The sequence below is a fragment of the Camponotus floridanus genome, unplaced genomic scaffold (assembly GCF_003227725.1).
Source record: "Camponotus floridanus strain SB8 unplaced genomic scaffold, Cflo_v7.5 scaffold21, whole genome shotgun sequence".
NCBI classification, from domain to species: Eukaryota; Metazoa; Arthropoda; class Insecta; order Hymenoptera; family Formicidae; genus Camponotus; species Camponotus floridanus.
The window spans coordinates 298,865-314,762 of record NW_020229337.1 but is presented as its reverse complement, the minus strand read 5'-3'; the positions used below and the strand labels follow the sequence as shown (position 1 = coordinate 314,762).

Genomic DNA, 15,898 nt, shown 5'->3' with positions numbered 1-15,898 from the left:
GAAGTCATTAATAATCATTGTTACAAAGGGGAAACCAGCAATAAAAAATAAGGAGATTACGATATAAGTAAGGAAGAGATGTAGCAGGATCTTTACAGAATCATTTTTTTGGGGGAAAAGGGAAGAAAACTCGAAGTAAGCTATGTAAACTGTCTAGTTTTCTAGTCTTCAGCATCTGATCTTTTAATTTAAGTTTAACTATTAAATAATCTTCTCATATTCGTCAAATATAGTTTAAGTTTTTCCTACAAGAAAACTTATATTGGAGGAAAATATAATTTTGGCATCTAATATAGACAGCGGATGTTTCACTTGAGAATTTCGATATTGCATTCTTCGCTTTAAGTCCCATGCATCTCTTGCCTCCACATCTTCCTTCTTCTTAAATAGCGTCCTAAGTATGTAAGCACCCATTTTGGTTATCGCCGTTTTTATTGGCATTTTCCCGAGAAATCGTCATCGTGAAAAACTGCCCGCACCGGAAATGAAACCACCGCGATTCCTCTTTCCCCTCTTTAACCTTCTCGAAGCAGAACGCTCTACAGTTGTTTCGCCGATACTTTTTTTTTCTTTTTGCACGTTTTATTTTGTCCAATATTTGCTTCACGTCCTTCTATATACCGGTGATTTTATCGACGAGTCAGGCGCGAAGTCGTTCTAATAAAACCGGCGTGAAATATCGATTATACAATGGCATTATTATCACTCGGCCGAAGACTCGGCCAGGCGAAGTGTATCGAGAGAAACGAGAACGAGAGGACATATAAAATTCTATATCGCGAAATTAAAAAAGAGACAAGTGCAATTTAAAGAAAAAGCCAATATACTTCAATATTTTAAGATAATCAATTATATATACGTTGAATCGGAAAAGTTTTCATTTTAAGACTTACTTTTTCGTCATGTATATGGTAGTAATAGAAAGAAATGGGTCATAAATCAGGAGCGTAACCCAAGGTAGCTCTCGCGCAGAAGCCGACCTGAATCCCAGATGGATGAATTAATTTTCGCGAGACTGATCAGCGCAAAAGTTTTCTTCTTTTTTAAAATAAAGGTAAAACGGATAATGCGACAGATTAAACGGATTTTAAAACGATCGGTTAAAGATGATTATCCACTTTTCATTCAATTCTTGCTTCAATTCAATTTTGTTAAAATAAATAGTATTTTTCTTCGTTCATTCCCTTGTTACTTAAATCTTATTGCTGTAATTCTAAAATTCTATACACACACACACACACACACACACACACACACACACACACACACACACACGTGTGTGTGTGTGTGTGTATATATATATAAAAATTTTTTAAATAATTTTGAATTTTGCAAAAATAAAAAAGTATATATTATTGAAATAAAAAAAATTTCATCGAAAATATATTCTCTATCGTAATAAAAAATATTATATATTTATATAAATTAAAACACACACATATATTATTAATTTTATATCCATTGTGCAGAGTTTTATACATTTTCAATTTTCTCGTTAGAATTCTGATGCGATTGTTTAGTAAAATCATATACGTAGATTGCGTACGCATATGTGTCCATTATATACAATACAGTATATATCGAGAAGAGAGGGAAGAGATCGGGTAAAAGCAGGACGGAGACCCGTGGATGGATATTGATTTGCCGCTGTGTCCGGAGGAGTAAAGAGAGTGATCAGTCGTGAAAGTCGATGAACCATGCGAGCCGTATGCGGGCGATGCCCAACAGCCGAACGCTTTTTATGGCCGGAACTTTCATAATTTGTATTATGTTCGAAAAATATTCGAAAAATGTTACGCGTAGTAACCGTGTTGCCAAGTTGAACGGATCATTCAGAAAAAAGTTTTCGACTTCCCGTTACCTCGAGTTATAAATTCTATCCGTGTTTTCCTAAAAATTTCCTTATTATAAATTTATATCCCGTCTTACTTTACATCCCGCCAGCTTTAAAATCAAAGTTCTTTTTTATTTTACATTTTTCTCAGTCTATTTTCAAACTTTCTTTAATTTCTAAGCACCTAACTTTTTTAACAACTTTTTAAAACATATTAAGAGAAAAAAAAATCTTTTCTTCATTAATTAATTTTGGATTTTACCAAATATAGCGTCAATCGATTTATTCTGATCAAATTTAAGAGTTATCGATATACATATTTCGGCATTCTTCGCAATATATATTTTTGCAGAAAACTTTATGTATCAATCGTACGCCATTCCATTTTTATCGTATCACTATTCTTTTGCATATTCTCTTTTTACGCAAGAAGATCGCCATCCCATCATTTTCTGAAATGGTAGAAATCGACATGATAAACACGATACACAGACATCGTTTTGCAATATATATCGATAGATTCACCACGACGTGCATTGACAAATCGCGCCGCAAGATCAAAGCGCGAAAGACTCGAGAGAGAAAAAGAGAGAGAAGAAAAGCGAAGCGGATCGGCAAGAGCGGAAATTTCTCAAGAAAATTGCGGCGAACGTCCGACAATGGTAGTAAAGGGAAGAGAGGGATGACATTCGGAGAAAAGGTCAGCGATTTACGGGCATCCATCGATGTCGAGGGTTAGGGCAAGAGAGGGTTTCTGTACATGGGCTGAGAGGGGTTGCTTCTGTACGTATCATATGGCTGCGCGGGATGCTGGTCCCTGGTGACTCTTTTCCGTCCGTTCTCCTCCCTTCTCTTTAGTTGCCTACTTCTTCTTCCGGATTCTGGCTCCCATTTTGACAACGACGGTGAAATTCATCGCGGTCGTTCGCCACAAAGTATCAGGAAGCTCTTTCTCTTTTTTCCTTTTTCTTTCTCGTTTTCTTTCTTGTTCCGTGTTCCTTGTCCTTAATCTCGTTTCTGCAAAATGCGTCTCCATTTTCACGGGATGAATGGAAATTCTTGGGACGAGGAAAGTGGAAGGAGAGAGCAGGCGATAAAACAATTCCCAGCGGCCCGCGACTCGATTTATCGAACTGTTATGGCGAGCGAGGAAAATCCGACGATAAAATGATCGCCGACTAGAGTATTTTATAGATGGAAAAAGAATATCGATCTCGCAGATGTGTCTCGATTATTAATTCAATATGTTACAAGCTTACCGAATCGATTATGTTATTATACTTCAAGTAAACAATCTATCATGAATTTTCATAATTAAGAGATTCAAATATTCGTGTAAAATGTAAACACCTTTTCTTTAAATCTTTCGTGAATGGCATTTTAATGAAAGTTTACAAAACTTAAATAGCGAAAAGCAATTTCTAAAAGTTTAAAGATTTAAAAAAAATACCTCAAAGATTAAATTTCATCATTTCCTTGTAAATTACATAGAGAAGGAAAAGATGCTTTAAGAAATATTGTAAAAAAGTAATTGCCGCGAAATCGCACAGATTAAAATCAACATATTTTTAATAATACTGTAGTCAAAAAGCAACATTCCTTCAGACTTTAAAGCTTTGAAAGACTGTTAATCCTCGAAGGGGCTATTGCTTATAATTACGCTTCGTCGAGAGACATTATCCTTTCGTGCAACGCTCGCTCTTTCTACCCTTTCAGAGAAAATCTCCTTAACGAAGGATAATGTCAGCCGGTGCTGGGCAACCAGCTTCTAAATATTAGCAATTACCCGGGGTCTACGCAAACCCATCATTTACCTGTAGGCCATATTAACCCTTTCAGGACGATCATTTTCACGGTTTAAACTTCACGAGCAGTCATTTGTCTCTCTCTTTGATCGATGAGTGTATAATTAATTACAAATATTCGTTAAATCATATTAATTTGCACGTATAACGGAATATTATGCCACTGCACATTGTACGTATAAACCGCGAAAATATATGAATATTGTAATTAATTTAATGACTAATTGTAACCAATTAACCAAGAATTGTTCGGAAATTGTAATTATTAATTCATTAAATTATTAATAATACAATCTAAAATTTCCAGTAATTTTAAATATTTTTTGAATAAAGCTTCCTTAAAATCTTTAAGAAGTTTTAATACTGCACTTTGATTAATATCATACTATAGAACAACCGGATAGAATAATGAGTAGGTACAAATCATAAAATGTGTACGACATAAATTTGCCGGATCAATCATGTCGATGGCCTACTTTAATAATCACCACTCTGCTTATGAGACACGCAAAATTGCAATTCCCACTGCACTTCGTCCAACCACAAACTAAACCGTATCTCTCTCTTATACTCTCTTATATTAGATTAATCATCTATATTAGATTTTCTCTCAAAGCAAGGTTCTCTTTCCTTGTCGTTGTATAATTCTGTTCAAAAGTCGCACTGTAATTAAACTATGACGAAGTAATATATATATATATATATATATATATATATATATATATATTTCGCAATAAATTTATATATTTCGTAAAAATGCAGTCTTAATATTTTATTAAATTAATTTACAGAAAATAATTATTTTATTTAAATTTTATTTACATTTAATTTGTTTTTTATGAAAATTTCAATTATATTTTCAAAATAATCAAAAAATCATTATAAAATATCTATAATAAATGATGTATGTATATTGTATTTGTACATCTTCTTATTGGTAATTCGCCAATATTCTCCTTGTTCAAAAGTGCCCGATCATTTTAGAAAGATTGAGAAACCGGATAAAATCAAAGTGTAATGTAATGCGTCTAAAAATTTTGGCAACAACCACCGTACATTTCCTGCGCTTGGCAATTAATCAAGCTCGTAGGGCAAACAGCCTAATGAACCGAGTATGTGCGTGATCGAACTGCCAGATTGCTTCTCTCCATCTCAAGGGTCGGAAAAAAAATGTTTTCGTACGATAACTAATGCATTACGAAAAAAAACCTCAACAACTAATGACGTTTTTATAACCAATCAAATGAAAAGACAAACAAAATTATATTTCTCTTTCGTTATTGTTCATTTAACAAATTAAACTACTGCGTGAAATATTTTTGACATCTTAAAATGATTTTTTATCCTTTTTAAAATATTACATTAAAAAATATAGAAGAATATTTTCAAAAATTTTTTCAAATGTAATGCACGTAAGTATATTTTTTGACTTCTCGATAAATTTGAATAACATATTTATTGAATAAAAAAATCTAATATTTTCAGAATTTTTTTTCGTAAAATATTAGTAATATTTTATATAAATACTTAATGTTACCTCCAAATCTATTAATCTTATTGTTACTTCCAAACATCGATCGATGTACTCGCGAGTAAATTAATTGTCGCCACAATATAGATCGCAAAATCCAGAACGCTCGACCTGTCACTTCAGGTTGACGCGAGCAAATCGATCGGTTCTTTCATCACGCGACTCGACACTCGTCCTGCGGGAGGACCCATCAAGGAGCATCTCGACCGACCCGCAATACGCGATCGATAAACGATTGCGTATGCACCCACGCACGCACGCCTCGTTCATCACGTTCTGACAGATATAGGTTCGCGTTTATTAATTTTAGTTATTGCCGAGCGCGCAAACGTGAAGCTCATCACCAATCTAGGCGTGTACGCACGCGAAAAAAAAATACAACGACGAAACAATGCGAGAGATTTTCGGTACGTGAAATTAGGTTTTTATTTCGTCAAGATATTGATTAAAAAGTTCTAATTAATAAAAAATTATCGCACTAATAATATTTTAATATACTTCAATTTTTACTTTAATAAATTGTATATTAAATAGTAATACTTTTTAATTTTTAATTTAAATTTAATTTAATTTAAATTAAATTTTTAATTTAAATATATATTAGAAAAAATTATACCTCTCTCTCTCTCTCTCTCTCTTTCTTTCTCTCTCTCTCTCAGAATGTTCCTTTGGCCGCAGTCTTTTTACGTTTGTATTACAAACTTATGCTATAATTTGTATTTTTATCAAAGAAGACCCGTAGGCATTTCCGAGATCAATCTGTTCTAGGAGAACACGAAGTAATTTCAAAGGAGAATTGACTTAGGGAATAAGAATATTTGGAGACATACCCGATGAGGAAGAAGGCCCCAATGTAGATCAAAGATCCCTGCAATAAAAGAAAACGAAATTAGAGAAGTTTGCAAGACGTACAGCGTTACTAGCCACGTAATATTACGGTGTCCTCTGTTTGTTCTTAATTCTTAAATGAGCAAGTTCCTTCAACAGAAGTGATTTAAAGTGTTTCAAAGTTAGTGTTTCGTAGTAACTTCTACAAAAGACAGAAGGAAAAAAAATGCTGGCTAAAAGATAAATTATCTTTGAACATTTTGGAGGAGTTAATCAAAGAGCTTACTTTCTCCAAGCGTTTTGAAGCCTTATTTTTGATCACAAAAATGTAGATACGCGGTGCAAAAATGTTTGAAGGAAACTTATAATATTAATAAGCATATGTAATTTCTCTTTTTTTTTTTTTTTTTTTTTTTTTTTTTATTTTTAAAATATGATTTTTTCTTAATTAAATTTTTCCAAATATACAAATATATTTTTTGCATTTTTATAATTATAATAAATTAAAGATTATAAAATAATAATACAGAAAATCCAAAGAAATAAAATCACACTATGTGTTCTTTAATTAAAGTAAAATTATTTTTATAAATTTAATATTTTTTCCAAAATAATACAAAATAAAAGGTTTGGTAAAAGCAAATATTAAGAAATTAGATAATAAATTTGTATTAAAGGAAAGTCAAATCAAAGTTAGTAAAAAAGATTCATATAATTAACAAGTTCGAAATGTCTCACTAATATCTAAACGTTCTATGGACGATTCTCTCTTCACTCGCAATGTCACGTTGCGCATATTAGTTTCTCACTCTGTATATCCCGAATATTTTCCTTTGACGACATTCGCATTATAATTAAGTTCACTCGATTTCAGTTTCACAAAGATATTATTTCTTTCGAGAGTATTAATCAAATTTACCCTTCGAATTTATACGTGTTATCTAAACTTATTCACATTGCTCACAATTACTTGTATTAATCGAATTTATTCGCAAGATGCTTGAATTTATTCGTATTAAGCGATTTCTGAAATGTTTGCACATAGGTTTTACGATGGTTTAAAGTGGCGTTGTCGTAAAACCGGAAAACCGACAATATTCCGCAGAAACTTTGAAAACAGTTTACATATTTTTCCCAAGCAGTTTTAAACGGCTATTGAAAGTCTAAAAGTTGTTTTCTACTGAAACTTCTCAACGGGACTTTTCTTCCTGTCAAAAAAATCTCTCATTTAAGTCAAGTATTTTGTTTCTAATTATTCATTTTTTTAAATAAAAAGGTCACCAGAGAGATTTTTTTCATCTTTAAGTACAACAAAAATTTTAGTTTTTATTAAATTATTTAAAAAATCTAAAGTTTTAGTATAATATATTTTTTAAGTTAAATTAAAAATGTAACAATATAAAAAAATATATATCAATTCCATTAGTATTCGATAAAATTAAAAACTATGATTAAAGATTATAAAATTTTCAATCTAAATATTCAAAAAATTTTACATAAAAATTCCGTGAATAAATTGATATTATTAAAAAGAAGTTAAATTAATTAATTTCTATAAAATTATTATTATAACAATAAGCAATTTTCCATGAAAGAGAGCTTTCTCGCAAGTCCAAAGCAATTTTAAAAGCACTGCTTTGCATTCCTTGGAAAATTTCGATTTTATTGGGAGAAATATAAATGTCAGTTGCTTGCATAAGTCATCTCGTGTGCATTAGGAAACCGAGATATCGATATTAACGGCGCCATTCGGCGATGCAATTCCGGTCATTAGTGTATGCATCGCGCGATGCATCATCGCGAACGGCGCGATAAAGTCGCGGACAGACGCGAGTGCAGTAAAAGCCGGTGCATTAAGGCCGGCAAAAAGCGCGAGCTCGTCAACACGCGCGGTTACTCTACACGCGTCGCGTCGTAACATAAATAATCCCGACCGGCCACGTGGTTGTTGGGTGGTCGGCTTCTTCTTCGCGGACAAACGAATCCCGTCGCGTTCTCCGTCCCGTCATTTCGGCGACGATAACGATTAGAGATTAATGGCGACGAGAAACGTAGGCGTCGTAAAATCCGCAAATAGGCCGTCTATATGATTCCTATTTTCGGAACGTCGTTAAGCTCTGATTGTTGCCACGTATAAGTATCGCCGAATATTTAACGTTCCGCCAACGCTTTTTCTGACAAATTGACAAGCTAATTCTCCCACATTATTTTTCATATTATTTTGCCAAGTTATTTCAGCTCAATCTGAAATATTCCACACATTTATTCCTAAAATAATAACGTTCAAAATTGATTAATGCATTCATCACAATTTGTGTACAAAATTGGATTTACAATTCCCAGCGAAATGTTAATGATTGCCACAGGCATATGTAGATTTAAAAATATATATGTACATTAAGGGCAAAGATTTATACATAAACATTTTTACAAATTATTGAGAGAGAGAAATAGCGATAAATTCTAACAAAAATTCAAAAATATTACTAACAGTTTTATATCAATATTTCCAGTATGAAAACTTTTACTAATAGCGAGCATTTTAAAGAAAGGTTTTGAAAGTACACACAATAACGAAATAATCGCTGGCGCTAAGTTGGTAATTTCGAAACAGTCGTTAAACTAACGTACTCATTAGTGTTTAATCGTGTTTTAAACGGTTCTTTAAAAATTAAAAAAAGAAAAGAAAATTAATTACGCACGCTGAAGTTTTTCTTTAAATACTGTGAAATATAAAGTGCTATTAAAAAAAATATTGCAGGAAAAAAATTTAATAATTCTTATCTATTACATTATTTTCTATTAATATCGACGTATGACTTTATACTTACACGTACAAATGATGGATTTCCCTCCATCCTTATTTCTATAAAAATATCAATAGTCAAATAAGATTCCCTCATATAGACTTTATTGATACTGATAGAATTCAACATTTTATAAATTTCTTTATATCTCCTGATCTCGCATCCATACAGAGACATATATACGATTCGTCGATTTTCCATCGACGAATCTCATATTCTTCAACTGCCGAGACAGCAATATTTCAATTGTACACATGCACACAAACACATACACAGACATATTATATTGTATATTGAGCCTTTTTTTTCAAAATACTGAAGAAATCTTCGAAATAGTCGAATTAAACTCTTCAAGATCTCTTTTAAATTAAACTTCTCTTATTTTGGAATAACTTTTTAAAAGATGACTTATGAATTTTTATTGCTACTTTTATTACAATTTTTCAAAAAATGGCTTATGAATTTTTATTGCAACTTAGAATAAATTTTCTCTTAATAAAAAATGTTAAGATATATAAGCAATCAAAAATGAATCATTTTTTGGCTTCCAAATTTTATATATATTCTTTGTTCAATTTTTTTTAACTTTAATTTGAGACTCAGAAAATCATTACGATATTAAATGTTAAAAATTCCAAAGTATCGAAGAAAAATGACATTTAATTCAATTTTTGTCAATTTTTTCAAAAAATTTACTAATGAAGTTTTCTCAGAAATCGTTTTGTATATCCCATTTGTGGTAAAAGAATTTGAAATTTTATAAGATTCTTCATTCTCTCCTTCAATAAACTTCATCACACATATCCATACGAGAACGTTTTCCGTCGACGAATCTCATATTTCCCAACCGCCGACGTAGCAATATTCCGTCTATATGAACGGTGATACGCCCTGACTTTTTCCATCGAAGAAACCTTGCAGCGGATTGCTGCGTTCCACCAATATTCTATTAGGTATCGTATCCTTCCGCCGAAGAAAACCTCTCGAACTCTTTAATGCGTTTCTCTCTCTACCGAACACTTTTCGCATTTCGATAATCATGTAAAAGTCGCGTCACTTCGAATGGAAAAATAGCGACACACTCGGTTTTCCTTCGCTCCAGCCAAACTTCTCGCATTATCGACACGCGGTGTCGCCGTCTCACCGCCGGAAGTCTTCAGTTTCGTCGCAATTCGCTTTTCCGGGGAAATAGAACGCATTCCGCGAGATATAAAGAAGAAAAACTTCCAAATTCCAATCTAAATTTGGCACCAAATTTAACTTTATTCAACTGATACTAGTACCAAGCGAGTCTCCAACGGAAACGACTCTCGGACTCTTTAACCAGTATATATTTTAATAATATATTTTCTTAAAAGTCTTTTTTCAATATAGCAGGTATGGTTTTTATTTTCCTCATACACCTATTGTTAATCGAAAAGCATTAAATATAATATTATGAAAACGTTATTATTAGGCTACATTAATGCTACATACATTTAAAATTGAGAAACCTCTGTTTTCTTAAGAAAGTTTTAACATTTTATGTAATGATTTGAAACTTTTCGTTATTGATGAGACATTATTTTATATTGATTTTGTAATGTAAGATAATATGATAATATTATACGATAATAATAAATTTGTGGAAGAAGATATGTTATAAATTTTATAATCAAGCACTATTTATTAAGTAGATCAATATATCGATCATTGATACTTGATTATTTTTCAAATATAAAATATTTTACTATTACTTTTCATTGAAATATCAGTGAAAAATACTCAAGTATTAATAATCGATATATTCACATACTTAACAAACAGTGCTTAATTATATAACGAAAAGTTTCAAATCATTACATAAAATGTTAACACTTTCTTAAGAAAACAGAGGTTCCTTCAATCGGATGTTTTCTTAATTTCTCTGATAAGCGCGATATATTTCACGTGTTCCAAGAACGTTAAATCGATCGTAAGATGCATGCGAATCTGACGTATCTGATTATGAATTCCGAAGTCGATCATGTGAGGTAAAGATAAGATAAAATGGTCGGTATGCTATTAGTACGGTTGCTTATTATACCATCGAAATGACGAGCTTCTCTTGCAGTATCGTCATTTTTTTGACTTTTTTTATTGCGAGTTATCGATCTTCCTCGATTCGAGAAAAATGACAGAGATTTCTCCTCCAACCATCGAGATACCATCGATTTTAGCTTCACCAAACTACCGTGATTTTCTCATTGGCTGATAACACGGTTAACGTATAGACGATATGCGTTAACCGCGTTATCGAATAGCCTCGGGGTGTCTCGGAAGTCACGCAGTTTTATAAAGTTAAAGATAACGAAACTAAGAAAGATTACACGAATACATTTCGACATAAAGATATCAATAATTCAAACAGTATAATAACAGTATAATTTCATTTTAATTTATATAATATGTTCAATTTATTAATAATTCTAGCGTAAATAATTAGAATATTTCAAAATTTAAAGGTTTATTAAAAGAACAAAATATTAATTTAATATTTAACTATCAATTCAAAGTCGAAAAAATAAGAAGTTGTATAAATGGTGCAAAATCAGACGTTTATTTAAAAAAAAATAAATGGCAGAGGAATTTGTAGAAACTTCGTGATTTGTACAAACTCCAATTTACGGATATTTTTAGAAATATATTCTTCGCCGCTTCATCTTATATATCGTATTGGACTGTCATCTCGTATATTCGCTTTATTCGTCGTGAAAACCGGATGTGCCTCGCTATACGACAACTGACGACGCAGTAATCGATCTATCAATGTCTCGCATCCCGCCAGAGAGTCTCGACGAATTTTCATTGAGTCGCTCGAATCTTGTCTAGACGAACTTCAATAATGCTGTACTCAAGTCTGCACAAATTAAAGATTCGAGAAAAATTATATCTTTTTCTTCATCCTGTTCTTTGTGTTTTTGCTTTGTATCAAATTCCATCCCGACTCTAGTGCAATTAATGACGTCTCTGCGAATTTTAAGAGTGGCGAAGACAAGAAAGGAGAACCGTAAACGTGAAAGGGGGAAAATTTAGGCTGGTGTGTAAAGAGTCGAGAGGGCGAGGGATCAAAAGGGGAAGAGAAACCGGGACGACGAGCCGACGGCGGCGCCAGAGTATTTATACCGTGGCGACCTTTGACGGCCGCGCCGACATCGACGTCGACGTCGTCGTCGCTGACGACGACGACGACGACGAAGACGATGCTCAATGAAGAGACGTCTATCGAGGCAAACGCAAGAAGAAGCAGGGCAAAGAGCTGGGAACTCGCTCGACGCTGCGACGCCACTCTAAATGTCATCCGAACGTTGGCGTGGTCGCGATCTATGATAGAACTAAGCTGCTGAATTTTTTCGAGAAGAAATTATTGTCTTAAGATACGCTAAAAAAATTAAATTATTGAAAAATTTTTTAAAATAATTTCATATAAATAAATAAAATTATGAAGATAATTAAAAATTATAAAAGATAATAAAAAAAATTAAAAATAATATAATAAGGATAATTCGAGATAAAAAATATTACATAAACAATGTTTGATATTTTTTTATCTCCAATATTATCTTTACAATCATTTTATTTTTTAATATAAAACTATTTTTTTAATATATAAGAGTGATAAAATTTAATAATCATTTAATTATTAAAGTTAAACTTTTTGATGAAAGCATGATGTTTAGAGAATATATGTATATATGTAAATTGTATGATATTTGACAATCTATTATTTAAATTAAATTGGATCATTTGTTAATCATCGCGATGGATGGTGCTGACGAAATCGTCTTATAGTAAATTTTAATTAGTTACAGCTCGGCAAATCTTGTGACATTTTCCTCATCCTCTTTCTAAATTTCACAGATAAGCAGCTTGATTCCTTAGAGAAACGATGAACGAGGGAAAGACGGTCGAGTGTGCCATAAGGGGGAGCGAGATTGCGTGCTTCACCGGCGAAAGCTTCGATGCTTAATTGAAACTGCCGAGTAAGCGTAGCTCGTAGCTCCTGCTTTCGGTCCCGTAACTCTGCCACCATCTAACCGCGATTTCCAGCGATAACTAGACTCTCGAGACGCGAACAACAATGTCCTCATCAATTCTTCTCCTCCGCGTAAAAGATGTATGGAAAAAAATCTATTTATTTTAAATAATTTAGTATTTATTTTTACATTGCTTTTTTCGTTATAGAAATATAATGATATATCTCCAATAATTTACGTATGAAATTTGTATTTCTCTCAGCTAATTTTAAATAGATCTTACAAAAAAAAATTTAATAAAAATTTTTTAATTCAAAAGCTAGTCATTGTATCCTTATCTCGAAAAACATTAACATGACAAAAATGTAATATTTAACATTAAAATTTAAAAATTTATGACTAGCAAATATATCTCAACTTTAAAAAAAAATCTATTTCAAAAATCTTTATCGAAAAAATCTATTTCAAATTAATCAAAGAGATTAGTCGAAAAGAAAGAGTAACCCTATTTCCAAAATATATACAATATAATATTGACAGCTCCTCTTGCTGAGTAGTACAAAAATCCTCGATTTACTTCTTAAGTTACGAAATCCCCTAAGTTTCGCTATGATGAAAGCGAATGGTGTTAAAGTGAAGCTGCGAAAGTTATTGACGCTTTATGAAAACATCGACTGTATCGCGCGCGATGGAGAGAAGTTTACGATGCTTTCCCAACACGACGTAGCAGGTGCTTCGGACAACGATGTTGCAAACGCATCCGTATTTTGCAAATGTACCCAACTTTTATCTGCCAACTTCTAGCTAGTCAAATAAATAAAAAATTTTATGGAAACGAGGTTTATATCTAATGCACAAAAAATGCGTACATTTTCACGCGTAAAACTTTGTTTTTTCATCGATCATTGATGATCTTTATCATTCGTAATTTGAAATGTGTCTAACATAGAGGTAAAAAGGATAAAGTTTCGAATTATAAAATAAAAACTGTAGTAAAATATACGATATGTATACTACAATAAAATACTCGGGAAACATTAAAGATTAATTAAATATTTTCATTCGTGTTAATTAAGTTTTTAGTCTTTTAATATATTTTTCAGAATTTAATATATTTTTCAGATTATATATAATTTATTTTTATTATGAACTAAACTTACATTTATAATTAATTACTTGAATAATTTAATTGATTTATATTCAAAATATTAAAAATATTATTTTATTTTTATTTAATTTTTTTATCAATTTTAAATATTTTATAGTAATTTTTTATAGTATATTAATTTTTATAGTATATTTAATAGTGTATTTTATAGTATATATTAATAATTTTTACCAAATTACTCTTTTCTATTCCAATTTTTTAATCACAATTTGATTCGATACAAAAAATTTTAAAATATAAGATAGTACTCCAACTTTTATAATGTGGATTGGTAACATATCAGATTCCAAATTTAGATATTTTATCATTTTCTTTGAACTTAAACAGATTGAGAATAATTGTCGGAGCAACTTATTCTCGACATACCGATATATTATTTCTTACATATCGATATATTATATCGATATTCTCATTCTTCTGCCAATCCCACATACTTCAGCCCTGCTGCACGACTGAGCTCATAAATTTTGAAACATTTTCCAGTTCGTGGCTGGACAAATGGTATACTTTATAGGCCAAAAGCGTCGTATCTATTTATAAAACGAATCTGGTAGAAATGATGATGATCGACCTCATCCGATTTATATATGTGTATATACATATAATATATAAATTATATATTTATTAAAAAAGTATTGAGAAATTCTCTGCAGAAAATCTATATCAGTTAAACCTGATAAATAACTAAGTTTATATTATTGTACGTTTATATAATAATTTAAATTAAAATTAGTATAGAGAGAGATACGAATTTGAATAATTAATATAACTTGTAATTTAGAGGTTTCCACTTTTAGAAACAGAGAAACTAATCTAATTTCGTTTATTTTTATTTAATCTACTAACATTTATGTGCTTTTAGAAATAAATGATAATAAATGATATTGCACATAATTTTTGAAACTAAAGTATTAAAATGACATTTTTATAATTTTTTATTAATCTATAGAATATATCCATATATTTAAATTTCAAGAATTTAAAGTTCCAGTATTCAATTATTAATCTTACTATTCTATTTTTTTCTATTACTTTATTCACGACGTTAGCGAAATCGCGCAGAATTTCTCGAATGATGCGTTTTTCTACCGCGCAAACACGAATAGAAGCTTCACAGTAGTCCAGGGGGAGATCTCTCTGTAAGAAGGCCGTATCATCCCTGGAGACGTTGCCGCTCTCAGATTTCGAAAGAGCTTTCTTCGAAGCTCTCAGCGCGCGAGAAGTTGAAGAGAAGACGTTCTATAAGAAATAACCGTTCTCCGTCTTTCTCTCTCTCTCTCTCTCTCTCTCTCTCTCTCTCTCTGTCTTCCCCCCTTCTCTCTCCCTTCCCTCTCTCTATATTTATCTCATTGTTGTTTTTCTTTCTCTCTCTTTTATACCATTGGTAACGCGACGTTGAACACGACATGTACATCTGAGAAATCGTATTTCCGTCGAATTATGCGTCTCGGCAACCGTCGAGGAAAGTATTTTTGGACACGTTGAATCGATGCCGACATATTTCGCGGTCCACTGAAAATCCCGATGCCGCCTCCGAAGAAGACGAGAGATGTGTCCGATAACGTCAGCGCGTGATGCGCCTCTTTCGTCTTCTATAATTGTTCGATGATTCCATCAAATTTGAAATTTTTCCTAGTTTGCGTTAACGCGAATCTATTACTCGTAATAGCTAGTTTGAATTATAGCGTTTCTTATCATTCACTTTTATCATAAAAATATGAATAATTATGAATAAATATTGTAAGTCCTAAAACTGTCTTCTTCCTATTGATATGTAGAAATAAAAGTATATTTTATATTTTCAATTTCTTTTCTTTCTTAATAATCAGTGCCATTTTCACGAGAAAATATTCTTAATTATTATATATGTACCTAATACAAATTTTAACACAAAATAGATTTTATAATAATAATAATAAAATAAATTAAT

The 15,898-nt window shown here is 31.6% G+C and overlaps 1 protein-coding gene across 3 annotated transcripts in view; it reads right to left on the bottom strand.

Annotated features, from left to right (window-relative positions):
- LOC105253069 (stress-activated protein kinase JNK) overlaps positions 1-15,898 on the bottom strand; it is a 136,721-nt gene that overhangs the window by 58,480 nt on the left and 62,343 nt on the right. For 2 of the 3 annotated variants that reach the window (XM_025408434.1, XM_011260850.3), the window contains one exon: positions 6,001-6,038. The exons of the other annotated variant lie outside the window; for it this stretch is intronic. The gene's annotated coding sequence lies outside the window, so the exon portion shown is untranslated. The remainder of the gene's footprint in view (positions 1-6,000; positions 6,039-15,898) is intronic. 3 annotated transcript variants of the gene reach the window in all.